We start from the raw sequence: 27,739 nt of genomic DNA, 5'->3' as shown, positions 1-27,739 counted from the left end.
GCATGCCAATGACTAGGCGTGAATGGAGGTCTTAGAGCCTCAGTCTTTGAATTTAGTGAAGAAAGGTGATCAAGTGGTTATTTGATGTTGCCGTGCACATGAGCAGACATACTGCTTGGATCCTTGAAGGATTTGAGGGCTCCTGAGTCTGTATTCAGCTAAACTTTAACAGGGGCTGTGTGGACTGTTTATTCTCCTGCCATTCCTAGCATTGCTTGAGCCACTGGAGTGGCACTAAAGTGGCACTTGGCAAATAGGGAGCAGAATCTCCAGTCTTCTAACCCTTGAACTAGCCTTGCCTGTAGTCTGCAGGGTGGGGCAAAAGATTAGGAGTGGAGGTGGTGTGAGAGATTCTCCAGCTCATTGAACCTTTCTTTACTTTCTTTCTTTCTTTCTTTCTTTCTTTCTTTCTTTCTTTCTTTCTTTCTTTCTTTCTTTCTTTCTTTCTTTCTCTCTTCCTCCCCCTCCCTCCCTCCCTCTCTCCCTCCCTCCTTCCTTTTCTTTTGCTGCTCTTGGGGTTTGAACTCAGAGCCTGGGTGCTGTCCCTGAACCTCTGTGCTCTACCACTTGAGCCACAGAGCCACTTCTGGCTTTTTCTGGTTAGTTTATTGGAGTTAAGAGTCTCTCGGACTTTTCTGCCCTGAATGGCTTTGAACTACAATCCTCAGATCTTAGCCTCCTGAGTAGCTGGGACTACAGCCATGAGCTACCAGCACCTGGATCTCATTGAACACTTTGTGAAGTATAGATGATAGACACAGAGCATCTCAGACATTTCCTTTAGGCTTGTCAGTGAACAGTCTTCTGGGAAAGAGAAGGTCTGAACACCAGCTAATCTTTCTTCTCATTGGCTTTGAGTGGGAAAGGCTGCTCTGTGAATCAGTGACAGAGGTGGTATTGACTATGAATATGTTCACTTTCTATTTTCTTGATTCCCGTAGCAGTGGCTTTTTAAGGGTGATGCACACCTCCCTTCCCCACTGTGGCCCTTTCTCATGTCACTACTTTACTTAATGGTGGAAATGGAAGGGACATTTATAGGTCATGTAGTGTCTCCAAATTGGATTCTCTTTGGATGAGTTGCAATGACAACCACAATTATTCTGAATTCTGTTCTAATTGTGTTGCCTGGCAACAGCCGGTCTTAGGTCCCTTTGTATATTCCTGGGATTCCCCCCCCCAGTGGAATTTCTAGACTCAGGGTCCCCAGTGGGGAGAAGATCTGGCTACCAACACTATCAGGGTTAGGCTTTTCGTGGCCAGAAATGCTCTGATCTTCAAAGATAAAATTGAGTCTCTCTCTGATCTTTCCAAGATAGAACTGAGTTTATTTAACTCACAAACTTTTTTACATACTACTCCAACCTCATTCTTCTGTCCCAGTAGAAAAAAAATGGAGTACAAAGGTAGTCTCCTTTGGAGCAGTCTATTGGTCAACTGATGGGGCTGGTCTTTTCATGGGACTGGCTTTGCTGTTCATCCCTCCTGCTATTTCATGCTTGATAGAGCTGAAAACTTTTCAATCTCAAGTTCTAATGTGTGGGACAGCAGCCATAACTTTGAATGGTTAGCTCAGAATTACATGAAATTGGGAGGTTGGTGCTGAGAAATGGAAAGTAAAACTGAGCAGATAATTTTTCTTCTTTCCTTGTAAGAGGACCTTCTCTTAAAAGTGTCTTGATGAAGCAGGCTCCCAGGCAAGTTCTTTCTTTAGACCCTCAGTGCCTTCAAGTTGTCATGAGGGAACAATACCACTAATAGGTCAACTCTAGGAACCCTTCCAGTAATGATGGTTTTTTTTTTTTTTTTTTTTGGCTAGTATTGAGGCTTGAACTCATCATCTAGGCATGGTCCCTTACCTTTTTCCACTAAAGGCTGGTACTCTACCACTTGAGCTCAAGATCCACTTCTGGATTTTGGGCAGTTACAATGGAGATGAGTGTCATAGTTTTCTGCCAAGGCTGAATTTGAACCTTGGTCCACATATCTCAGCCTCCTGAGTAGTTAGGACTATAGACGTGAGCTACCAGTACCTGGCTAGTAATGATGTTCTTGATAGCCTTGATGGGCATAGCCTTGGAATATTCATTTCTTCCCACATGCATTCTTCAAAACTGGAGGCCTTCTATGTGCCAAATATTGCTGGGGATACAGATTTGAACAGTGCTTGTTAAGCTCTATCTTCTTTCCCCCCATGCTTTTAGAGGGCTTTTTAATGTTTCTTAGTACAAAGGCGAAGTAGAAAGTTTCTAACTTGAGAGTTGGTTTGTTTCATGAATAGATCCAAGAAGAATATTGACTTGAGTACTCTTGGCTTTATCTTCTCCAGTCTTGAGAGGAAAGAGATGTCTGTGTCTTTCTTTATTGAAGAGAAAATCCTGACTATAGTGTAAATTCTGTGAGCTGACTAAAGAGCTCTGAACAGACACGTGAATACTTTATACACTTTCCTGAATTTCTTCTTGCATTTCCTAATAGCTGCCTGCCAGTATTGTAGAGGTACTCGCATTGTTCTGTTAAAAGGTCAGGAAACTACTAGGTTAAGTCTACATTTCTTTTTAACTTGATGGATGTTGTAGATATTGGTAGATAGTGCAAAGTTGGTGGGCATAAACAACCGTCCTAGCGATTTTAGGGCAGACCAAATCAATGCATCTTTACTTAGGACATCCTGGAGCTTGCTCCAGCCTTAACCTTCTCTTTAGATAATCATTCTGAATGGTCAGGATTTCTCAAAACTTGTGTTTTTGAGCCACAGAACACTTCAGCCCAGGGGTTCAAAATCTGTCTCAAATAAGAAAAAGGAAAAATAATAAAAGGTCAGGAAGTGTGGATCAGTACTATGAGTGCTTATGTTGCATGTACAGGCTCTGAATTCAATATCTAGAACCACAAAAGAATTTAAGTAACTTGCCTAAGGCTACACAATTACTTGGCCATATAGCTGGGATTTGAGTCTGGTTTTAGAATATGTACTATTCAATATTACTGCATGTTCTTTCTTTCTTTTGGAGTATTAGTTTGAACTCAGAGCTTCATGCTTGTCAGGGAAGCAATCTACTACTTGAGTTATAGTTCTAGCTCTTTTTCTATGGTTATTTTGAGATATGATTTCTCATTTTTTTTTGCCAGTTCTGAGGCTTGGACTCAGGGCCTGAGCACTATCCCAGGCTTTCTTTTGCTCAAGGCTAGCACTCTGCCACTTGAGCCACAGCACCACTTCTGGCCTTTTCTGTTTATGTGATGCTGAGGAATCGAACCCAGGGCTTCATGCATGCTAGGCAAGCACTGTGATAAGCCACATTCCTAGCCCTGATTTCTCATTTTTCAAACACCATCTTGTACTGTTATTTTTGCTGTCTCTCTTTCTCTCTTTTATCTGTGTATGTGCCAGTCATGGGACCTGAGTGCTGTCCCTGAGCTTTTTTGTGCAAAGCTAGCATTCTACCACTTGAGCCACAACTCCACTTCTGGCTTTTGCGTGCTTAAATGGAGATAGAGTCTCAAAGACTTTCCTGCCTGAGGGAGCTTTGAATCTCAGTCATCAGATCTACTATTCCTGAATAAGCTAGGATTTCAGGCCTGAGCCACCAGTGCCCAGCTGTAAGTCTCTTATTTGCATTTCCTGCAGTAGCTAGAATGACAGGCACATGCCATCATGTTCAAATTTTTCTGTTGAGGTAGGGCTTTATTGTACTTTATACCCAGGCTGATATCAACCCAAAATCCTCCCAATTTTAACCTCCCAAATTGCTAGGATGAAAGGATATTACTTATGTGTACCACTGGCACTGGTTTGTATGCTTCCTTCCTATTAAGGTCTGAAAAGTAACTTTTTGGCTAGCTACCTGCCCAGACCTGGCTTATAAGCACCTAGAGTTGAATGGTGAGAACAAGGCCAAGGGACTCTAGTCTGAGTTCAGATGGTTATGATAGCATCAAATACTGTCACAAAATTAGAATGGAAAGTACCATAGTTTTTTCCTAAATTAAGAGACAGATCAAGCTGGAACCCTGAGTCAGAATACAGAAGTCAGATCTCAAAATTCAAAAGGGAGAAGACTACCTAACAAGGATAAGGCCCTGAGTTCAAACTCCAGTATCACCAAAAAGTGTCGGGGGGGGGGGGGGCGCAAAAAATGCAGGGAATTTGAGTGAGTGGTAGGAAGAGAAGAAAAGTTCGCTTTGAGGCTGCCGAAGTTCTGGCTCGCCCACTCACTGAACCTGGTAGAGCTGAAGCTAGAGGAATTCCATTGTAGCTATCTTGTTAATGTGATCATCATGGAGTTAATTCTGGGCAAGCCTTAGCCTTCCAAGGCAGACAAGTCCAGTCACTCACTTGAGAATTAAGACCGCCAAGTTCTGCCTGGCATGATGGCACATGTCTACACTTCCAGTAGCTGAGAGACAGAAGGAGGAGGATCCTATGTTTTAGGTTCATCTGAGCTATATAGTGAGACATAATTTTCTTTTCAAGTTGATTCTGTGTCAGTAATGGGGATTGAACTTTAGCTTTAGGTTCTCTCCCTTGCCCTTTTTACTCAAAGTTGATACTCTACTACTTGAGCCACACCTCCACTTCTAGGTTCTTGGTGGTGAAATGTAGATAAGAGTCTCAGGGATTTTCCTTCTGGGGCTGGCTTTGAACCATGATCCTCAGATCTCAGCCTCCTGTGTAGCCAGGATTACAGTGTGAACCACTGGTGCCCGGTTCCAATTCAATACTAGTTATCCACTTTATATAACCCCTAACAAGCTGCCAACTCCCTCTAGCTATGTATATGGAGAAGAAATAACTACTCCATAAGGACTCTTAGGACTGCAAGGCCTACCCTCAAGTAGGAACATGTAGCACGTGTCCATTTTGTACCTCCCATAGACCACACACATCTGCCTTTCAGCATCCTTACAGTCAAAGCAGAACACCTATCTAGGAAATGCAACAAAGAATTCCCAAGGCAAGATCAGAGCCTGAACTATATATAAAGATGCCTTTGAGGTCAGCTTTACACACTCAGGACCTATTCTTTCCAGGATTGTTAATACTCATGATCTAGTCACTCCCATCTCAGAGTTAAAAAACATGGAGCACCATTTGGGTGCTGGTGACTAAATGCTGGTCATCCTAGCTACTCAGGAGGCTTGGATCTGAGGATGCTTATTTGAAACCAGCCTGGGCAGGAAAGAAAATCCATGAGATTCTCACCTCCAATTAACTAGCAAAAAGCTGTAAGTGGAGGTGTACCTCAAGTGGTAGAAGTCCAGTCTTGAGAGAAAAAGCCAAGTGATAGCACAAGGCTCTAAGTTCAGCCCCAGTTCTAGCATAAAAAGAAAAGAAAGCCTAGTGTTAGTGCCTATATCCATAGTTTTAGCCCATCAGGAACCTGAGATCTGAGGATTGTGGTTGGAACACAGCCTGGGCAGGAAAGTCCTGAGACTCTTATCTCCAATAAACTACACAGAAAAAGTCAGAATTGGCACTGTAGCTCAAGTGACAAAGTGTTAGCCTTGGGCAAAAGAAGCTCAAGGACAGTGCCTAGGTCCTGAGTTCAAGCCCAAGCACTGGTAAACACAAGACACACTCAGAAACCTTGCCCCCTCACAAACCACTGAGCATTTGGCACTGATTGCATTTAGAAGGTAGGTACTCAAAGCTCCTCTTCTATATTAGGGGCAGGTAAGTTGGACTTAGCTTTAGTTGTTACCAGTTCACTCCAATCCCCTCCCTTTTCTGGGCTTGGCCTCTTCACCTAAAATATAAAGGCTGAAAGGTTTTTATGTATGGAACAGTATGCCCAGCTAAGTTATTTTAATACTATTCCCCATTTTCTCAACTGTAAAGTGAAGGTAATAGTACCTGTCTCATAGAGTTATGAGGATTAATGAAGGCAGTTTATATAAAATGCTTAGAACTATGTGTAGAAGGTATTTATTCTGAATTGATGTTAGTTATAATAATTATTATTGACATAATTGTTATATATGTATATACTGATAAATATACTAATAAAATGTTAGTATAATTATTTATCAACAAATTGCTTATTATTTAGCTGTCTGACCCTCTGATAGGAAGGGTGAAAAAGGCAGGAAGCTGAATTTTTGTCATTGATTGGGTAGTTTCTATAATGTACTATATCCTGTAAGGAATATAAATAAAGTTAGTAAACATGAGAGTCCTACTTACAAAGATTCCTCTTTAATTGAGGATTTAGAAATAATTCACCTTTTTCGGTGCCAGTACTGAAGCTTGAACTCCGGGCTTGGGCGCTGTCCTTTAACTTTTTTTTTTTTGGCCAGTCCTGGGCCTTGGACTCAGGGCCTGAGCACTCAGGGCCTGGCTTCTTCCCGCTCAAGGCTAGCACTCCGCCACTTGAGCCACAGCGCCGCTTCTGGCCGTTTTCTGTATATGTGGTGCTGGGGAATCGAACCTAGGGCCTCGTGTATCCGAGGCAGGCACTCTTGCCACTAGGCTATATCCCCAGCCCTCCTTTAACATTTTTGCTCAAGGCTGGTGTTCTTCCACTTGAGCCACACCTCCACTTTTGGCTTTTTGGTGGTTACTTGGAGATAAGAATCTCACAGATTAGTCTTTCTGAGAGGACTTCCAACTGGGATCCTCAGGTCTCAGCCTCTTGAGTTGATAAGATTACAGGCATGAACCACCTGTTTTCACTAGTTCACTTTTAAACAGTTGGAAAAACATGTGAACAACATTTTCTGTACATTTTGATAAGGAAGGGATTTTTTTGAACATTAACAGAGCCTTAAAGTTAAGTTGTATACATCAGGGTGGCTGTTGCTGTTATAGGTAGAAAAGTGATAGAGTTTAGGTAAAGGAGTGTAAACGAGATAGGTCTGTAAGCCAGGTGGGCCTAGGCTAAGACCCTCATGAAAGTGAATTGGTCTCAAATGTAGGAAGGCTGGCAGTATTGATTATTTCCAGGTGAGATGTCTTTCTTGCCCAAGCAGGTCTGTGAAAAGTTTCTTTTTTTTATTTGAGCTAAACTGATGAGAAAAGTAAAGTTCACTGAAGACTCACTGTCTTTAGGTCAGCAGGCTGGAAACAGCTTACAGTTGTACCAAGGGCTTTACTGTGAGATCAGGTATTTGAGGAAGTATAGAGATGAGGAAGAGAGTCCTGTGTGTGATTTTGATAGGTGAAAGACTGGCATTTTTCTAGCCATGGCCTAGTTGCAGCATTTGTGCCTGCAACTTGGAGACAGGGCTTTTAGGTGATTTTGAAACCATATATCTCTTTGTGTCTGATAACAAATCAAGTCTGATGCTCCTTTCAATCAATGGACTTGTTAATAGCAGAATATAAGGGCTGACATAGCTCCTAGGCTACTGTTAATGTGAATGGCTCCATGCTTGCTTGCTTTCTTGCCAGTTCTGGGGCTTGAACTCAGGGCCAGGGCATTGTCTCTGAGCTTGCTTTTGCTCAAGGCTAGCACTCTACCACTTGAGCCACAGTGCCACTTGCAGCTTTTTCTGCTTATGTGGTACTGAGGAATCGAACCTAGCTTCATGAATGCTAGGCAAGCACTCTACCACTAAGCGACATTCCCAGTCCTCCATGCTTTCTTAGTACTGTAGTATGATTTTTGCTAGGGAGCTCTTGGGATCAGTTAATTTGAAGGTCGCTATTTCTTCCCATCCCCAATAAGCCTTTTGGTAGGTACTCAAGGTCAAATGAGAAAAGAGTGACCTGTGAGCAATTTGGTTACTCAAAACAAAGTATAGGCTTTTTTTTTTTTTTTTTTTTTTTTTTTTGCTGATAACTGGTAGCACTGGGGTTTGAACTCAAGTACTGTGTGCTGTCCCTGAGTTTTGTGTTGTTTTTTTCTCAAGCCTGGTGTTTTACCACTTGCCACAGCTCCACTTCTGACTCTTTGGTGGTTGATTGGATATATGAGTCTCAGGGATTTTCCTGCATCAGGGATTTTCCTGCCTGGACTGGCTTTGAGCCTCGATACTCAGATCTCAGCCTCCTAAGTAGCTAAGATTATAGCTGTGAGCCACTGGCACCTGACTACAAAGTATAATCTTTTTTTTTTTTTTTTTTTTTTTTGGCCAGTCCTGGGGCCTTGGACTTAGGGCCTGAGCACTGTCCCTGGCTTCTTCCCGCTCAAGGCTAGCATTCTGCCACTTGAGCCACAGCGCCGCTTCTGGCCGTTTTCTGTATATGTGGTGCTGGGGAATCGAACCTAGGGACTCGTGTATCTGAGGCAGGCACTCTTGCCACTAGGCTATATCCCCAGCCCCACAAAGTATAATCTTGAAAATTCCTTCTTCTGTTTATATAGTTGGGAGGTGATAGGGACCTATGTGGGGGGAATAAGGCTACCTGTTAGGATTAGTCAACATTTTGTTCTTCCTCTTCTACTTCTGGTTCCTCTTAATACCTAGGAAGGATTGGTTTTATTATTTTCATGATAAGATAGTTTAGATAATTCCTGATCTTACTTTTTTAGTCTAACTTGCCTCACCCATGGTCTAGTACCTCTTTAGAAATCTCAGACTGGGTATTTGAAGTATACCAAGAGGCTCTTCACTGTTGTAATCTTTAACTAGTGGTGACTAATCTGTAGTATGGAATTGGAAGGTGGGTGTCAAGGTAACAGCTAGTATAAGTATCATTAGGTAAGTTTTATAAGTCTTTGCAGTCTTCAAGGATTTACAATTGAGCTGAATTCCTCTTCAAACATTGTAGATACTTCTTGGCGCCAGTGGCTTATGCTTGCAATCCTAGCTATTCAGGAGGCTGAGATCTGTGGATAGCGGTTCAAAGCCAGCCAGGGCAGGAAAGTCTTTGAGACTTTTATCTCCAATAAACTATTTTAAAAGAAGCTAGAGTGGAGTTGTGGCTCAAGTGGTAGACTGCTAGCCTTTAACAAAAAAGCTAAGGGACAGTTCCCACATCCTGTGTTCAAGCCTCAGGACACACACACACACACACACACGTGTATGCACACACATGCACACACACACAACCATCAGAGATACTTGTGAGAGACTAACCCACAGAACTTCCCTTATTGAGAGCAAAAGTCACATGATCTCTCTTTTTATTCTAGTACTGGGGCTTGAACTCAAGGCCTGGATGTAAGTCAGTAGTGCCCAACCACACAATGTCTTTTGTCCTTGGATTTTCCTTGTTGTCAATGCCAAAATACCAGCATTATCAGACAAGTAAAGCTCCTTTCCCCAGGTTCCTTAGTGCCAGGGCCATGATGGAATCTAGCATACTCTTTTTTTTTTTTTTTTTTTTTTTTTTTTTTTTTTTTTTTGGCCAGTCCTGGGCCTTGGACTCAGGGCCTGAGCACTGTCCCTGGCTTCTTCCCGCTCAAGGCTAGCACTCTGCCACTTGAGCCACAGCGCCGTTTCTGGCCGTTTTCTGTATATGTGGTGCTGGGGAATCGAACCTAGGGCCTCGTGTATATGAGGCAGGCACTCTTGCCACTAGGCTATATCCCCAGCCCTAGCATACTCTTGGTAAGAACATCAGCCATTTCGCTTGAATGTGACACTATATATCTTTGCTTTGAGTACTTGGAGAGATTCTCAGGCAGGGCCTGAGATGAGTCTGGGGAAAATTTAGTCTGCTTTGCTGCTTTTCTGCCATAGCCTGGGCATTTCCCTAAGTTTGGGAGTTTGCCTTCTGGCCCTAGGCCAGTTACCAAAGGAAACTGATGACTAAAGGCTTCCTCCCTGAGACGTCAGCTTTTGGAACCTTTCCTGATGATTCCCTACTAGTCAAGTCGGCCTTATTTGGTTATTTTCTCCTCCCTCAAGTATACTACTTTTTTCTTCAACTAGTCTGCTCTCCTTCAGTACTGGGAATGATTTCTTCAAATTTATGCAATGCTACCTGCAAATGTTTCTTCTTGGTTCGAGCCCTAATTGGGGAGGAGAGAGTTTGAGAGAGCTCTGGAATGACTATGATTTCTCCTCCCTGCTTTCTTTTTGCCTTCTTGACCCAGCTTGATCTCCCCTCTCTAGCTTCTTACCTATATTTCCGACTGCCTGAGAGTGGTCTTGCTTGGCCTGAAAAGGTTCAATGTGTGGGGATGGGGTGGGGCTATGACTCTCGGCATCTGAAACTATTCCTTTGTAATAGGGAAAATCTTTTCAGTTGGTAAGTCCACATCTTGGCATGTGCTTGCTCTATGCTTAACCTTTCCACTTGGTTTTCCTGAGTGGGCTAGGCTAGATCTAAGCTCCCTCTGCCTGCCTTCTCCATTGCTGACCTTAGGTTAGCAGAGCTGAGCTTTTGACACTTAAATTTTGGGGCACTTGTCTTCATATGTCTGTCTGTCTGCCTGCCTGCCTGATATTCTCTCTCTCTTTCTCTCTCTCTCTCTCTCTCTCTCTCTCTCTCTCATCTTTTTATCTTTATCCTTCTCTTAATACTTGAACTCAGGGCTAGCTCTTGTTTAGCTTTTTCACTCAAGGCTATCACTCTATTACGTAAGGTAGAACTCTACTTCTGCCTTTTTGCTGGTTAATTGAAGGTAAGAGTCTCATGAACTTTTTGCCACAGCTGGCTTTGAACTGTGTTAGTCAAATCTTAAGCATTCTACATAGCTAGGATTACAGGCAAGAGCCACTGGCTCCTGGCAATGTCTTTTTGTTTTTGGCAGTCCTGTGGTTTGGACTGAGTGCTTTGTACATGCTAGACAAGAACTCTACCACTTGAGTTATTCTGTCAGCTTGTGTTTAGGCTTTAAGAGGTTAGTAAGGGTGTCTTGGAAAGTATAAAACAGTAGTGACTAGACAATTTTCCCTCTACCCCTTAGAATGGCATATGGCATAGACATCATTTTCTCCCCTAGTTATCAATATGTAAACAGTTCCTCTATTTTACTGAGCTCTGTTCTGGAGATACAACAACTCTGAAGATCCTGGCTTGAGGAAACAACTGTTGACTGAGAGCCTTGGGTGGGGCCTTGGAGTCTGGCCTTCACACTAGAGTTGCTGGCTATTTTTGGTCATTGGTAACTCCAGGAAGCCTAGAAAATCCTTGGATTGGTCATTGTTCCATCAAACCCAAACTAAGTATAAATGAGATTTGATTTCCTCTACACTCTTCACCCCTCCCCGCCCCACCCGCCAACATCCTTCTTGTGGCTATGAAATTGCTTTTGGCTGAGTCTTAAATTTCTAAGATCCCCTTCCCTTTCCTCCGTGTGAGTCATTTATGTCTATGCCACCCTAGTATAGAGAGAGCTAGGTGATGTGGGATTACGAGGAGCAAATCAGTGGGAGTGATTTCTCCCCAAGGAGTATGCCACGCGCCTGTTGCTTACTGCCTGTCACATTGCATTAAATTTGCAATAAAACCTTCATTTTGTGAATATGGTGTTGAGACCTATAGAAAGGAGAGGAAATTCTGAAGTTCTTGTGAGAATGTGTTGGGATGATAAAAACATAAGCAAGTTCCTAGCACTGTTTTTACAATTATTTTTCTTCCTCCCTTTCCTCTTCCTTGCTGTCATTGTGCCCAGTGATTGCGCATGTCAGGGATCCCAGATTGTATCTCAGCTGCCTAGATCTCCATGAACTTGAGCCTCATCTACTCTGAGCCCTCCCCTCACTGCCCCACAGTGTAGAAGGGGGTATGGGAAATATGAAAGAATCAGCACCTCCTGTCTCCCTCCCTTCAGGATTAGAGAGCAGTTTAAGCAGAAAAGGAAGGCTTAGTTGGGTAAAGCTGCGCAGTGCCACTGGGAGCATGTTTCATTGAGCTGCAGTGGCCTCTGGGCAGTGAAAGAGGTCCTCATTCTTCTTAGGGTCCACACATTGGTTGTTAAAGGTGCTAGCTAGTACAGGTGGTAGAGCAAAATAGCTTTTTTTTTTGGTGTTAGTACTGGGACTTGAACTCAGAGAGCCTTGCACTCTTGCTTGGCTTCTTGCTCAAGGCTGGCACTCTACCATTTGAGCCATACCTCCACTTCTGGCTTTTTGCTGGTTACTTGGAGATGAGTTTTTAATAGACTTTTCTGCTTGGACTGGCTGTTGAGCAATGACCTTCAGATCTCAGCTTCTTGAGTAGCTAGGATTACAGACATGGGCATCTGGCATCCAGCCAAAATGACTTTTTAGTGAGAGAGGGTAAGCAAGCAGATGGAGGAAGTAGAAGGGATCTATTGGAGTCAAATGGATGAAGAGTACTTTTTGTTTTTATGTGTTTGTTTTTTTTAATAAAACTAAACATATGACAAATAGAGAAATCTTTCATAAACCCAACACTTTAACATGGCAATTATTATTTATATTTCTTGTCACATCTTTGTACTTTAGTTGATGTGGTGCAATAATTATGTATGTAAGAAAGTCTACTAGCTTTTCTCTACTGAACATGTCACTTAAAAGAAAGCTTGGGTAGATTTTATTTTGTTTTTCAAAAGGAATGTTTTAATAGCTTTATATAAAGTTCCATCCAACAGCTGTGCTAAAATTTAACTATTTCTCTTTTGGGGAACTACCATCATTTGCCAGTGAACTTGAGAAAATCTGAACCCTTTAATATGGTATGTAGGGAGGGCCCTTTAGTACTGGTTCCATCCTGCTTCCCTTTCTAGTGAGCTGTATGCTGTAGTTGTGTAGGTTCAAGGCTTCCCAAGTGAGCCTCACCTTCTTTTTTTTTTTTTTTTGCCAGTCCTGGGGCTTGGACTCAGGGCCTGAGCAGTCCCTGGCTTCTTTTTGCTCAAGGCTAGCACTGTGCCACTTGAGCCACAGCACCATTTCTGGCCGTTTTCTGTATATGTGGTGCTGGGGAATTGAACCCAGGGCCTCATGTATACGAGGCAAGCACTCTTGCCACTAGGCCATATCCCCAGCCCTCACCTTCTTTTTTAAATTGTAGAAAAGTCATACCTTTTATGTCACTGAATTTTAGTATATGCTTTTTGTTTCTGTTTGAAATAACAGGTGCTTTTTTTTTTTAAAACCTCCCATACTGGTACTAGAAGAATTCCTTTTCTTCTATTTCTGCCATTAATACTTCTTTTTCCTTTATGCTTACATTAGGCATTGAACCTAGAGCCACATGTATGCCATGTGTGCACTGTACCAATGATATTCAGCCCCTGGAAGTTTTCTTTAATACTTTTAGGTTGTCTTAGTGGACTTTGTATAAAACTTGTTCTTATAGTTTTACAGCCCTCTGAGCTAGTGGGCTTTTATTTCCTTTGTAAAGGCAGTGATTTGATAAGGGCCTTTGTGGCTGACTCCAGTAATAATAGCTACTTAGGAGGTTGAGATCTGAGAATAGCAGTTTAAAACCACCTCAGGCAGGAAATTCATGAGACTTTGATCTCCAATTCACAAACCAAAAAGCCTGAAATGGAACTGTGGTTCCAGTGGTAGAGCACTAGCCTTGAGCCATAAAACTAAGGGAGAGCCTGTGGCTCTGAGTTTAAGTGCCACTACACACACACACACACACACACACACACACACACACACACACACACAAACACTTCTTTTTTTAAATTTATTTATTAATTGAACATAAATTTTTTTGACAAGGTGTTGTGCAAAAAGGGTACAGTTACGTAGTAGGGCAGTGTGTATATTTCTTGTGATATCTTACACCCTGTTTTTCTTTCCCTTCTCTAGGTCAGGTAGACATATATACAATATACAAGGTATCAAGAATATATACAGTAGCCACGTGACCAAGCCCAAGAAAATTCGCCTAGGGCTTAAAATATAATGTCTATATTAGACAATATGTCGATAGTAGTCTTATATGAATGTACATAAATAGCTTTTGAGCTATTGTATTCCACTAAGAGGTAGATTTTTGACATTTATATGTTGAGTAGTTGTTTGGTTTTAGTTACATACTGTTGGATCACTGCCCCAATCCTGTGGGAAATACCATGTGACAAGCAGTTTTTGGTTTCACAGACCTGGTCTCTACTGTCTCTCCGTCTCCCTTTCTTAACAGTCATATATCAGGGAGATCATGCCCCTTTGTTTTCTGTGTTCTAGGCTTGTCTTGCTCAACATTATTTGTTCGAGTTCTGACCATTTCCCTGCGAATAACAATATTTCACCATTCCTAATCGCTATGTAGTATTCCATTGTGTAAAGGTACCATATTTTTAGGATCCATTCATCTGGGTTGTTTCCATATTTTGGCTATTGTGAATTGTGCCGCGATAAACATGGAAGTACAAATGTCTTTTTGATATCTTTGGGTTTGCTGTTTAGGATAGATGCCTAGGAGCAGTATGGCTGGGTCATAGGGTAGGTCTATATTGAGATTTTTGAGAAACTTCCATACTGTTCTCCAAAGTGGTTGTACTAATTTGCACCCCCACCAACAATCGAGAAGGGTTCTTCTTTCCCCGCACCCCCTCCAGCATTTGTTGTTGCCTGAGTTCAGAGTATAGGCCATTCTAACTGGAGTGAGCTGGTATCTCAGGGTTGTTTTTATTTGCATTTCCTTTACTACCAGGGATGTTGAACATTTCCTCATATGTTTCTTTGCCATTTTTATTTCTTCTCTGGTGAAGTCTCTCTTTAGCTCTTTGCCCATTTCCTAATTGGTTTATTGGGCTTGGAGGGGCTTAGTTTTTTGAGTTCTGTGTAGATGACAGATATTAGGCCTTTGTCTGTTGCTGTGCTGGTGAAGATCCTTTCCCACATGGTTGGCTGTCTTTCTGTTTTGGTGGCTATGTCCTTAGCTGTGCAGAAACTTTTTAATTTGTAGTAGTCCCATTTGTCGAGTCTCTCCCCTATTTGTTGTGCCCCTGGGACTCTATTCAGGAAGTTCCTTCCTGTGCCTATAAGTTCTAGTGTCTTTCCTACTCTGTCCTTCAGTAGTTTCAAGGATTCAGGTCTGATATTGAGGTCCATGATCCATTTTGAGTTGATCTTGGTGCATGGTGATAGGTTTGGGTCTACTTTGAGTTTTCTGCATATAGCTGCCCAGTTCTTCCAGCACCAGTAGTTGAAGAGGCTATGTTTATTTCATTGTATGTCTTTAGCTCCTTTGTCGAATATCAGCTGACTGTAAGAGTGTGGTTTTATTTCTGGATCTTCAATTCTAATCCATTGGTCTTCCGATCTGTTTTTATACCAACAGCAGGCTATTTATGATTGTCAGATCAGCTCTGATCGTGGCAATTTCTTCCTTTAAAGAGTTGTATTTTAAATCTATTTTTTTATGCATTTCACTTCTCAGGATGTTAAGGTGTTCTTTAACGGAGGTTTGCATTGTATCCATTTTTGCTTCCATTTCTTTCTTGGCTTCCTGCATGTCCTTCAAGACTTCCACTCTAAACTCCTGGAATTGTTTTCTGATTTCTTTTCTGACGCTTTCCATCATTTCTGTTAACATTCCCTCAGTTGATTTTTTATTCTCCATCTCCTCTTCAGTCGTGCTGCTTTTTGGAGCTGGCGACTTGGCTTGTCCTTTGATGACCTGTGTTATATTTCTTTGTGATTTGCGCATCTGGAAATCTGTGGGTGGCTTCCCTGGTTTGGTTTTGTGCTGGCTCCCGCTGGTCTGTCAGTGGGAGCCTTGTGCCCTGGTGTCCTGGCTCTGGGTTTGGTTTGGCTGTTGGACCTTGCTTCCCCATGGGTGAGCGTGACCTTTTCGGTTGTTGCTGAGGTGGTCACTCTCCCTGCCCTTGGGGGCCGGAAGGTTCTGTGTCTTTCTCTGTGGGGACAGCGTCCTACCACTGTGCTGTGCTGACCCTATCGTGCCCCCGTTGGGGGTTTGATGGTTGCTAATGCAGCGTGGCGTGGAGGCTTATCTGTTTTTTGGTTCTTTTTTCCACTCTGTATCTTGGTCAGAGGAGCTTACCTCTCAGGCAGTTCGTCTTCCTATGTGGACCGCTCCGGGGCCGGTGTTGATGGGATGTGGCCCACCCACTTGTGCGAAATGCGCCAAACTGAGTGGGCACGGGCCGATGGAGAGCTCTGCCCTCCTGTGTAGGTGAGTCTACCAGAGTGGGTGCTGCCGCTGTGGTTTTGCTCACCTGAGTGGGGTACGCCTATCAGGGCGGGCGCTGTCGCTGGGGGCCCTGTCCACCTCTGCGCTGTGTGCCCACTACCATGGGCGCTGCTGCTGTGGCCCCGTCCATCTGAGCAGGGTTCGCCTACCAGAGCGAGCCCCGGGTTGTTGGGTTTTGCTTGTGCCCTCCCGCTAGTCTGCCGTGGGGCGTGGTATGTGTGGGGCCCAGTTGGATCAACTGTCCAGGCGTGGGTTAGCGCCCTCAGACTGTGCCTCCGCTGCGAGGGTGCGGTGTGATCAGGCCCAGGTGTCCCTGCTGTGCTGGTATTGCCCACCAGTGCCTGTGATTTTAGTTGTAATGGTCCACGAGGTCCAGGCGCCTCGGGTGGGGCTTGACGGCCAGCCATCCCCCGGCCCCTGTTGGGAAGGGGGCAGGGCCGGTTCCGCCAGTCAGGCTCCTGGGCGGCCTTGGGGCTGCTCCACCCTTCCCCTGCTAAACTCCTGTGACTTCCCAGAGCCTGATGGGAGCTTCCCACCTGGTTTGGGGGTTCCTTTTTCCCTCGGGGTGAGGAGGGGGAGGGAGGGAGATCTAGCTTCTTTGTAGGGTTTGGGTCTCTGATAGCTGGTCTCCCCTTGGGGGAGGTGGTAATGGGGGACTCACTGGTCCTTGATTGTGTGTGTGTTCTGGGCCGCCATTGGTCCTTCGGGTATGGCGAAAGGTCGTGGTGGCGTCCCCGGTTCTCCCCTTCTGCACCGCTGGGTTCCCCAGCCACTTGCGTCCATTCCCGGTGTGGACCCGAACTTCCCATCGCCACTGTAGGTGTGTGTCTTGGTCCGCACTCTCCCTGGTGTTAGTGATTTCCCGTTGTCTGGACTCTGCGCTCCCGGCAGTTGGTCTGCTGATCGTCGGGTCCCCTTTCCCAGCCTGGCCCTGTTCGGGCCAGGGTCAGTTGGTGGGGGAGCGTGCCCCGTAGATTCTACAGCTCCGTGTAGGTTTTCCGCTCTTCTTTTTTGTTCCTTTTTGTTTTCCTGTGTTTCTCCACTTCTTCTGGCTGCTGGTTTTGCTGGGTTCTTGATGGGGTGTTGGGTGCTGGAGTTCCCAGCTAGCTATTCAGTTGGAGCGAATCAGGGTGCCTCCCTACTGTGGCGGCGCCATCTTCCCTCTCCACTCACTCACTTCTGAGGCCTGCTCAATCCACCTCTTTTAGGCAAATAGCTCATGTTGAACTTCCTAGTTTAAATTCAGATTCAAAGCTCTTTTTTTTGGCCAGTCCTGGGGCTTGAACTTGGCCTGGGTGCTGTCCATTAACCTCTTTGTGCTCAAGGCTCACACCCTACCACGTGAGCCACAGTGCCACTTCTGGCTTTTCCTCCAATAAATTACTCAAACATCATGGGCTTTCCTGCCCAGGCTGGCTTTGAACTGCAACCATGAGATCTCTTCCTGGGATTACAGACCTGAGCCACTGGCACCTGGCTCCAAAGGTCTGTTTTTGTGTGCTGGTAGTGGGGTTTGAACCTAGGACCTGGGTGCTATCTGTAAGTTTTTCTGCTCAAGGTTAGTGTTCTACTACCTGAGCAACAGCTCAATTTCTGGCTTTTTGGTGGTTTATTGGCGATAAGGAGTCTCACAGACTTTCCTGCCCAGGCTGGCTTTGCATCATGATTCTTATATCTCAGCCTCAGTAGTAGCTGGGATTACAACTGTGAACCACCGGCACCTGTGGCTCAAAGGTCTTTGGGTAGATTGTATTGATCTCATGTGCTTTGCATTTTTTTTTTTTTTTTTGCCAGTCATGGGGCTTGGACTCAGGGCGTGAGCACTGTCCCTGGCTTCTTTTTGTCCAAGGCTAGCACTCTACCCCTTGAACCACAGTGCCACTTCTGGCTTTTTTCTATATATGTGGTGCTGAGGAATCGAACCCAGGGCTTCATGTGTACAAGGCGAGCACTTTACCACTAGGCCGTATTCCTAGCCCCTGCTTTGTGTTTTAACATTACCAATTGTTTCTTGTTGCTGTCTTGACTGCTTTGCAAAGTCTTTTGTAAAGAACAAAATTACCTGGGCTAGAGAAATGTCTCAAGTGAGTAGAGCTTGTGCCTTAGCAAACACCAAGGTTTGAGCGCAAACCCTATTACTACCAAAAATAATATAAAAAGAAGAAAATAATCCAAGCCTGTGGAATATTTGGAAGGGGATTGTTCCAAGTCTTGTAGTCAGCAAGGAGAAAAATCTGGTCTTAAATCTGTGACTCTCAGGGAAGAGTTTAACTTGTATTAGCTTAGCTCAGTAGAATGTAAGCTTTCTGAGAACAGATGTCATTTCCCACTATTCATTTTATCCCCTCAAGCCAGCATAGTGCTTGACAAAAAAATGAGTGCTCACCAAATAGTATGTGTGTATGTTCATTCTGATAATGGGCCTTGAACTCAGGATCACACACTCTTACTTGGCTTTTTTGCTCAAGGTTGATGCTCTACCACTTGAGCCATATCATCAGTTCCAGAATTTTGGTGGTTAATTGGAGATCAGAGTATCACAGACTTTTTGCTCTGGCTGGCTTTAGGCCTGGATCCTCAGGTCTGAGCCTCCTGAGTAGCAAGAATTACAGGAATGAGCAACCAGTGCCTAGTTCACCAATTAGTTGTTAAATCACCTTTGTCAAGCTGGAATTGTCTTCTCAGATTCCTTTAGCTAGGTCTGCTATGTAGCCAGTAACAATCCTGGTGGTCTGTCTACTGGAAACTACCTAAGATGGATTCATCTGGGTCCTGGCAGAATAGAGATGGGCAGTGGCAGGAATGAGAAAGCGTTGTCCTTCTTGTACACTGTGGAGAGCCTCATTTATATCTGAGTGGCCAGCTTGTTCACAGCCAATTAACACTCCCTTTTTCCTTGTCTTATACAATACAGTAGTGTTCATGCTAAGAGGAAATATTAGAATCAAAGCTTTTAGTGGATTCTTAACAAGCAGCCATGCAAGTATTTTTGTCCACCTTTGAAAAGGAGCCCAGAATTTTGGGCTGGTACTGGGGCTTGAACTTAGGGCCTGGGCACTGTCCTTTGGCTTTGTGGCTCAAGGCTGCTGCTCTACCACTGGAACTACAGCTTTACTTCCAGCTTTTGCTGATTAATTGGAGATAAGAGTGTCACAGACTAGCTGTCCTGGCTGGCTTTGAACCGTGACCCTCAGATTTCAACCTCCTGAGTGGGTAGCTGGGATTACAGATGTGAGGCACCAGTGCTTGGCCACGTATTTTTTTTTGCCAGTCCTGGGCCTTGAACTCAGGGCCTAAGCACTGTCCCTGGCTTCTTTTTGTTCAAGGTTAGCACTCTGCCACTTGAGCCACAGTGCCATTTCTGGCCATTTTCTATATATGTGATGCTTGGGAATAGAACCCAGGGCTTCATGTATATGAGGCAAGCACTCTTGCCACTAGGCCATATTCCCAGCCCCCCGTATGTTTTTTAATGTGTACTGTTCATTATGGCCTGCCCAGTAGGCAGATCTGCATTGGGTAATTCTAATCCTAAGAGGTTTGTGCCCCTGATGTTTAGAGAATGGGTTGTTGGCCTTTTGTTCAGGGGTAAGCAGAGTCAGACACAGATCAGGGAGGATAACAGGAAGACCTGGAGCTCAAGTTGAAGCACCTAACAGCTACTCCTGTTACTACTCTTGCCACCACTAGCAGTTCCAACACCAGTAAGAGGGAGGCTGCCTAAGGACCCACAGTTGTGGGCATGTTTTGAACAAGGTAATACTATTTTAGGGCTAATAGGATGTTGTCTCTCACTCATTTCCGAGAGAGGGGTATGCCCAGCATATAGGTTTTGACTTATTGGTAAGATAGTATGCTTTCCAATAATAATTTCTGAAGATCACCTTGTCTGAAAAGACTTTTTGTATTTTTACAGTGATGAGCTGTAGACACTTAACAGTGTTAGCAAAGTGTTAATTTGTAGGGCATACTTAAATAAAGAGAAACTATGATTTTGGATTTGTTTTTATATCTATAAAGTCAATATATACTTGCTGTAGGAAATAAATCAAAACTGAAAACTACAGTCTCTGCTTCTGCCCCTAACTCTACAGAGAGAAGCAAATTTAACTAATTTAATCAACTAGGTGAATGACTTTTTTCTTTGTGCCAGTGCTTTGGTTTGAATTCAAGACTTTGTTCTATGACTTTTTTCTCTCAAGGCTGGTGCTCTACCACTTGAGCCACACCTCTGCTTGTGGGTTTTCCTGGTTCTTTGAAGAATTTCATGGACTTCCTTCCTCAGACTTTCCTTCTCCAGCTGGCTTTGAATCACAGCCCTCCTATCTCAGCCTCTTGTGTAGCTAGGATTACAGGGGTGAGCCACTGGCATCAGCTGAACTATTTTTTTTAATGCATTTATACAGATAGATCTTTACATGTAACACTAATCTGTGTTGTTCTGCAACTTGCATTTTTGCCTTAGTAGGTGGTAGTCATCTTTTTGTAAAACCACATAGTAAAGTTCTGGATTAGCTTATTAGCAAGGAAATTCACAAATGAAGAGAATTCTTAAAACCTATGTGAGAAAATGGTCTGTACTCTTAAAAAGTGGAAAAGGAGAGCCTTGGAGGGGTTTGCTTACCTGGGACAGAAGGCTTTCTGAAGTAGGTGGGCTTCATATATCCTTCTATTGGGATGAAGAATGATGAGGGCTGTTTCCTTTTCCATGCTCAGCAAATTTCTAGAGATTTCTATGTTTTCATGTGTGTATCTGAACAATCTCATTGGAGCGATTGCCGGTCAGGTAAGTCACCTTCCTGTGCATAATGTATTATGTGACTCCGTTCTGTTCTATAGTTTTGCCAGTTTGGAATAGATTATTTACAGGCACTATCTGACTGAGAACCTACTTCTCTGAATCTCTTGCTGCAGCTTTTTGAATATTGAGCATATTGAAGGAGTCAATCTAGGGGAGGAGAAGCAGAATTACCAGAAATGCTGGCCACACCCTTTTCTTGCCTTCTTAGTTCCCAGCCTTTTACAGTGGGTGGAGCAGAGCTTCTCCTTTACCTGCCTTTAATCCTGGAGTCTCTAGCACCAGCAGCTGACCTTGGCAAGGCTGGACCTACAGACCACTGTAGGCATTATTTCTCTTTCCCTTTAGACAAACAGGAAGCTACCTGCAGACGGATTCATGTTTTCTCAGTCTTTAGAGGGCCAGGGACAGCAAAGCTGAGATCAGCTTCCAAAAGAGGGAAAGGGGATGATTTTAAGGATTTGGTCTTTTTGTCTGTATAAGAAGGCATAGATCCTACCTATCACCAGGTACTCACTATGGAAACTTTGTGTTTCCATAATTACTGGTGCATGGACTTGAGGAAGTCCTTTAACCTGTTTGAACTTCCCATTGTCCCATTGGTAAAGTGGGAATTATACTGGTAATCTTCCTTAAAGTAGGTGAGTAACATTAGAAAGTCTTCGTGTGTGTGTGTGTGTGTGTGTGTGTGTGTGTGTGTGTGTGTGTGTGTGTGTGTTTGTATACATTGGCACTGGGGCTTGAAAGGGACTTGCACTTTTTTTGTTATGCTCTGGGGCTTGAACTGAAGATCTGGACACTGTCCCTGAGCTTCTACCACTTCTGGCTTTTTTGGTAATTAATTGGAGATAGTTTCATGGACTTTCCTTCCCCAAGCTGCCTTAGAACCATGATCCTCAGATCTCATCCTCATGAATAGCTAGAATTACAGGCATGAGATGGATCTCATACTCTCAGCAGAACAGCATTTTCTGCTTAAGGCTAGCACACTTGCACATGCGCCACACCTTCACTTTTGGCTTTTTACTGGCTAATTGGAGATGAGTCTCACAGACTTTGCTGAGACCTGGCTTCAAACTTCTATCCTCAAATCTCAGTCTCCTGAGTTGCTAAGATTATGAGTCATAAGCCACTGGTGCTTGGCCAAATGTTAGTTTTGTAGGAAACTCAAGAAGACAGGATTCAGGGGCTCAAAACAGTTTCAATCATGTTTTAATAGCCTGTGTTGACAAAGCCAGTGGAGCCTATCGGTAGATGAAATACCATTAAGAATGGTTATAATCCTTAAAAGGGTAAAACTCAGGTATAAGGAAAAGTTCACTTTTGTGGAACAGGTCATTCATAGATCATTTGGGACCAATGAGGCATTGCCATATAATCAACTCTCAAGTGTTCATAACAAAACATACTTGTTCCAGCTACTTGTGGAGTGTCTGTCCCAAGCCATGTGAGCTCAAGGAATGCAAACTCTGACTCTTCCAAGGGTTAGTTTAAATAAGATGATGATGGTATTGAGGATTATTCTTGTTTTGTTTTGGCCAGTCCTGGGCCTTGAACTCAGCCTGAGCACTGTCCCTAGCTTCTTTTTGTTCAAGGCTAGCACTCTGCCACTTGAGCCACAGCGCCACTTCTGGCCTTTTCTATGTATGTGGTGCTGAGGAATCGAACCCAGAGCTCCATGTATAAGAGGCATGCACTCTTGCCAATAGGCCATGTTCCCAGCCCCTGAGGATTATTCTTATTTAGGTATGTGAGTCCCACATTTCCAAAGTAAAGTGGTTAGTGTGGCTAAGCCCTGGTGCAAGGAACTGGATAGGCTTCTGCTTTCCAGGTCATTTGTATTTTCACTGACCCACTTTGTCAAGCTGTGAATTGGGAGGGAGGCAGCCCTTCAAACCTTGGAGGCAGATAAGCCCATTTCTACCTGTGTCCTGTACCAACTTGTATTCCGGAAAGGATTTGGGTATTTCTCTTTCCCTTCTTCACACTAGGATTCAGTCTTTGTCAGGGAAAAGGGAAAGGAAACCTTGAAAGAGCTATTTGAGCCCTTTCTGGGCAAGAGTCTCTGGAAGCTTTAGCTATTGAACTGCCCAGAAAAGGAAATTGTAGCATTAGGGAAGCTAGGAGGGAGTTATAAGTTTAGGGGCAGCTGGCTATTTTTCAGTTAGTTCCCTGTTTAAAATAGCTCAGTCAGGTGTGAATTGAAGGAACTCCTTTACAGAGTGGCTGGTATTGTGGTCTTTCTCTGTAATTATTTTCTAGTGTTTCTTGCTTTTTTTGTGGTGGCACTGAAGTTTGAATTCTGGGTCTTATGATCACTGGTGCTTTGCCACTTGAGTCACTTCTCCAGCCTTGCTTTTTGCTGGTTATTTTGGAGATGGTGGACCTTCTTGCTGGAGCTGGCTTTGAACTGTGATTTTCATATCTCAACCTTCTGAGTAGCTAGGATTATAAGCATGAGCCACCAGTACCTGGCCCATTTATTATTTATTACTGGTATTATAAAAGTCATATACAGAGGGGTTGTGGTTACATTGGTTAAAGAGTGCATTTCTTTTTGAACTATCCATACTTGCAATATGCTTTGTCCTTTTAAAAATTATTGGTACTTGATATTTTCTACAGTTGAAAAATTAGTAATTATCTGTACATTTCCATATAGGGAAACTGAGGCTTCAAAGAGGATAAAGGTCTCTTCAAAGATTTCTCCACCAATGAGTCACAGAGAGAGGACTGGTTTTAGGCTATGTAAAGCATGTAGAATGGGAAATGGAGACAAGTATGTGTCATAAAGTTCTGGACTTAAAGCATTCATCATGGTTAGGCCAAAGTTCTGAGGGTTATAACTTTATACGGTTGGCTCCTTTCCCATTCTAGCTGCTAACCTCCTTTTAGTGTCCCTTCTAAAAGATTGTAGGAAAGAATGAAGTTTAGAGACAATTTTAGCATTTGAGGGCTGTGTAGAGATGATTACCTGTTAAGTTGTTTGTGTTCTGTCTGCTCAGGGCCTGGCTTGACTCTTGTTTTGCAGCTGGCTTCCTATGTTAACCCTCTTGCTAGTGTCAGACCATTGCCTTCAAGGCTAGTTGCACTTTCCACCTGGTTGAACCAATAACTTACTTGGCTTTGCTGTATACCTACGTGCATATACCTATGTAAAGCCTTATTTGTACCTTGGCAGGAACATGAGTTTTTTTGGAGCAGTACTCAAGTTTCAACTCAGGGCCTTGTGCTTGCAAAGGCAAGTGTCTTACTACTTGAGTCATCCAGCCCTTTTTGCTTTTTCTGTTATTTTTTTAGAGTCTCATATTTCTTTAAGGGAAAGTGGGTCTTCTCTGGCCTCAGACCATAGTCCTTTTATAATGCTTCCAATCTATACCTCCTGCATAGCTAGAAGTACTTGTTATTCAGATGGGTTCTGTTGTAGCTTTATGCTATGGTGCTCCTGATCTTTGCTTCTGAAATAGTTGGAATTACAGACCTGCACCATCATGCCTGACCTCAGCAAGCTTCTTGTTTAGAGAAAGAGTGTTATAGAATCATTCCAGAGGCACACTTGTAATTGAAGTTCTATAGTTTAGTCTGGCTCTGCTGCTAGCATCCCTAGGCAATCTTCATTTTTGTGGTGGTGGTGCTGGGGATTAACCAGGGCCTAAGATGTGCTAAGCATGCCCTCTACTACAGTTAAAACCCCAGCTCCTTCAAAGGGCAGTCTTATCAATTTTTAGCACTGTAGTATGTTCTAGAAGAAGTTGGTTATGGTAAATCTCTGGAAGTTATTCTTGCTTTGAAGTTTTTGTGATTTATTCAGATTATGTTCAGTTCCTCCAACAATGGGGGTGGAAACATACATCTTGCAAATGGTCTCAGCCCTGCTGGCGGCTCAGGCCAGTAATCCTATCTGATCAGGAGTTCCAGATCTGAGAATCAGGGTTCAAAGCCAGCACCAGGAAGAATGTCTATGAGACTCTTATCTCCAATTAACCACCAAAAAGCCAGAAGTAGAGCTGTGGCTCAAGATTGCCAGTCTTGAGTAAAAAAGTTAAGGGATAGTGGCCTAGGCCCTGAGTTCAAGTCTCAATGTCTGGCACAAAAAATGGTCTCATTTTTTAAGCGATGGGAGGGAAACTAAGATGAACAAGCAACTCTACCAGCATTAAGAGGTTGGGAGTGTACAGCCATGTCTGGTTTCTGGAAGAGTCCTTTATGGATGGCCTTGGGAATCCCCTGGAGCATAATAGGTGAGGGTGTCAGGAGTCAGTTCAGGCCAGATGTGGGTGAGGGAAGAAGAAATGGTCTATAAAGGCTAATCTTCAGGAACAGCCACCAGAAACAGGCGATAGACTGACATCATGAAGTAGATGGGTTAGCATAGTTTCTGGTCATAAGCAGTTGATAAGCCCACAGGAATGTGACACTATCACATGGGAATGTGTCACCAGAGCAGCTAAGGGTTGTGGACATAGGAAGAGCAACCCACTTGTCACTACATTCTCTGAGTAGGGTGGGAGGTCATTAAAGTTGGGCCACAAATGGAAAAACCCAGTTCTCAGTGGCAGATGAGACTGGTCCTTTAGCAAAAGGAACAGTTTGTTTGCTTGATAGAAAAGCATGCTGGGTTAGATTTGTTAATGCTGATACATTTTGGATTTTTAAAGGTGAAGATTAGTGCTGAGGATATAACACCGTGGTGAAACATTGGCTTAGAATGTGCAAGTCTCTAGGTTTGATCTCTCAGTACTATGAAGAAAAAGAGGGGATTTGAACTTATGAATCTAATGACCTTAGAATGATAGAAGGAAGCTGCAAGTTACTTGTTAGAGCTGCCTATTGTTGTGTGCATGTGCATGTCCTGGTGCTTGAACTTCAGGGCCTGGGTACTATCCTTGAGCAATAGTTCCACTTCTGGCTTTTTATTTTTAGTTAATTGGAGAAAAGAGTTTCATGGAAATATCTGCCTGGGCTGGCTTGGGACTGCGATCTTTGGATCTCAGCTTCCTGAGTAGTTAGGATTATAGGTGTGAGCCATTGGCTACTGGCCTGGACCCCTTCCCCTTTTATAGTAGGGGAGGCCACCTAGGCTCCTTGTCTCCTGACAGGGTGTGCCTGAGGGAAATTCAGTTTGCTTATGTAGATGGTCTTGGCCAGTTTATGGAAGTACATGGGGATTCTGGTTGGTATGGGTTAGGGCTGAGGACATTAGTATTTGTATGTGGTACTAGGTATCAATAGGGTCTTTTATTTTCTGGGCAAGTGATTTATTGCTCAGCTATGCCCTAGCCCTGAAATCAGTGTTTTTTCAGTGGTGCTGAGGTTTGAATTCTGATCTCACATTTACTTGGTAAGCACTTTATCACTTGAGCCATTTCCCCTAGATCTTTTTGCTTTATTTTTGGGGTAAGGTCGAGCTTTTATGCCTGGGCTGGCCTATATTGTAGTCCTCTTATTTATAGCTTCACATGGCAGGGATAACAGATAAACACTACCGTGCTTGGTTTATTTCTTGAGATGGGGGTCTCACTAACATTTTTCTCTGGCCTTAAGCTGCGATTTTCCCCCAGTCTTTACCTCCAGAACCTGAGCTTGTTTTCTGCTCCCTGCTTCATGCAGCTGGGCGGTCTTTACAGCTGAACAGAGTAAGCTAAGACTGTTCAGAGTTCTTTGCTCTGGTAACGCTGGTCTTAACAGTTCAATTGGGCATCCTCTAAACTGAGGGAGCCTAAAGAAGATATATAGCCTCCAAACCACAAGTGCTAGAGGAAAGGGTGGGGTTCCATGTAAGAAGACCCAAGGGAGATGAGTAGTTCTCTTCAGATTGTGTTCACTGTCTGGGCATGTGCAAACCAGTATGTGTGTGGGGGTGGAAAACAGGAAAGGATGGGAGGTGAGTAATGCTGTGGGCACTGAGGCATTCAGTTAGTGGGAACATTGCAGGCAGTTGGTGAGTAAGAGCCTAAGGAGCTGGTGACTTCACTCCTGAGCTCTATATGAAAGTGCTAGGCTGGCCCTATCCTGTGTCCAAGAGGGTGCTTTGTAACTGAGGACTGCTAGTTTTCTGCTCTCTGCTTTCATGCATCTGGGTGGCCTTTATACCTGTCCAGGGAGTGGGCCCAGCAATCAAGTGACCTCTGCAGGGTCCCCAGTTCCTGCTGCTTCTGTACTTGCAGAGTGTATCTACTCTTTCATGTGGCCTGGCACCATATCACAGTGTGGTCTGCATGTTTTCCCACTGTTTTTGTTTGATATTATTTTATTTTAGTGTCAGTATTAGAGCATGAACTCTGGGCCTCATGCTTCTGTTTAGCTTTTTTGCTCAAGGCTAAAACTCTATTACTTGAGCCCTAGCTCCACTTCTGGCTTTTTGCTGGTTAGTTGGAGATAAGAGTCTCACAGGCACTCCTGCTCAGACTTACCTTTGAACCATGAGCCTCAGATCTTGGCCTTTTGAGTAGATAGGATTACAGATGTGAGTCCCCAGGGTCTGGTTTCTTGGGGTTTTGTGGTTGGCATTAGTTTCCTTCTTAGCCTCTCCACTTGATTTCCTTCTGTTCTCCAAACCTTTTCTGTAGGGACAGGGAGAAAAGCAAGCCTTATATGTCTTTGTTTCTTGAGCATTTAATAGGCCAACTGGGAGGGGCCCCTTTTTTGCCACTGCTCTCCAAGGTCAGGGATTTGAGCCAGAGGCCTGGGGACCAAGCACTCTGTGGATCATGCCTTATACAGGGACCTGACATTGTGGGGTGGGGGAAGATCAGCTTGATCCAATGCCTCCTGGGTATGTGAATGAGTTTTGGTGGAAGATGGTTTAAACTTATTTATTTTCTTCCAATGCCTTTGCGTAGTAAGGGAGTACAGTATTGTGTATGATTACCTTGTATATGGATTAGTAATCTTTGGATAGCTTTCAGATAAAAGATCCTTTCTGCATTGTTTGGAAAGTAGAATGTAAAGAGAGCTGTTAGCCT

General features: G+C 43.7%; 1 protein-coding gene and 1 long non-coding RNA gene across 2 annotated transcripts in view; both read left to right on the top strand.

The window, feature by feature from the left end:
* The window catches only part of Msn (moesin), a 94,145-nt gene that overhangs the window by 3,329 nt on the left and 63,077 nt on the right, over positions 1 to 27,739 (top strand). The gene's annotated exons all lie outside the window — the stretch shown is intronic.
* LOC125344207 lies at positions 6,962 to 27,151 on the top strand. Its single transcript, XR_007209436.1, has 4 exons — positions 6,962 to 6,972; positions 14,188 to 14,194; positions 23,550 to 23,553; positions 26,402 to 27,151. It is a non-coding gene; the product is annotated as an uncharacterized LOC125344207 (long non-coding RNA).

Source organism: Perognathus longimembris, chromosome 28, assembly GCF_023159225.1.
Source record: "Perognathus longimembris pacificus isolate PPM17 chromosome 28, ASM2315922v1, whole genome shotgun sequence".
NCBI classification, from domain to species: Eukaryota; Metazoa; Chordata; class Mammalia; order Rodentia; family Heteromyidae; genus Perognathus; species Perognathus longimembris.
Note: the sequence above shows the minus strand (reverse complement) of the source record. Positions and strands in the feature narration are given on the sequence as shown.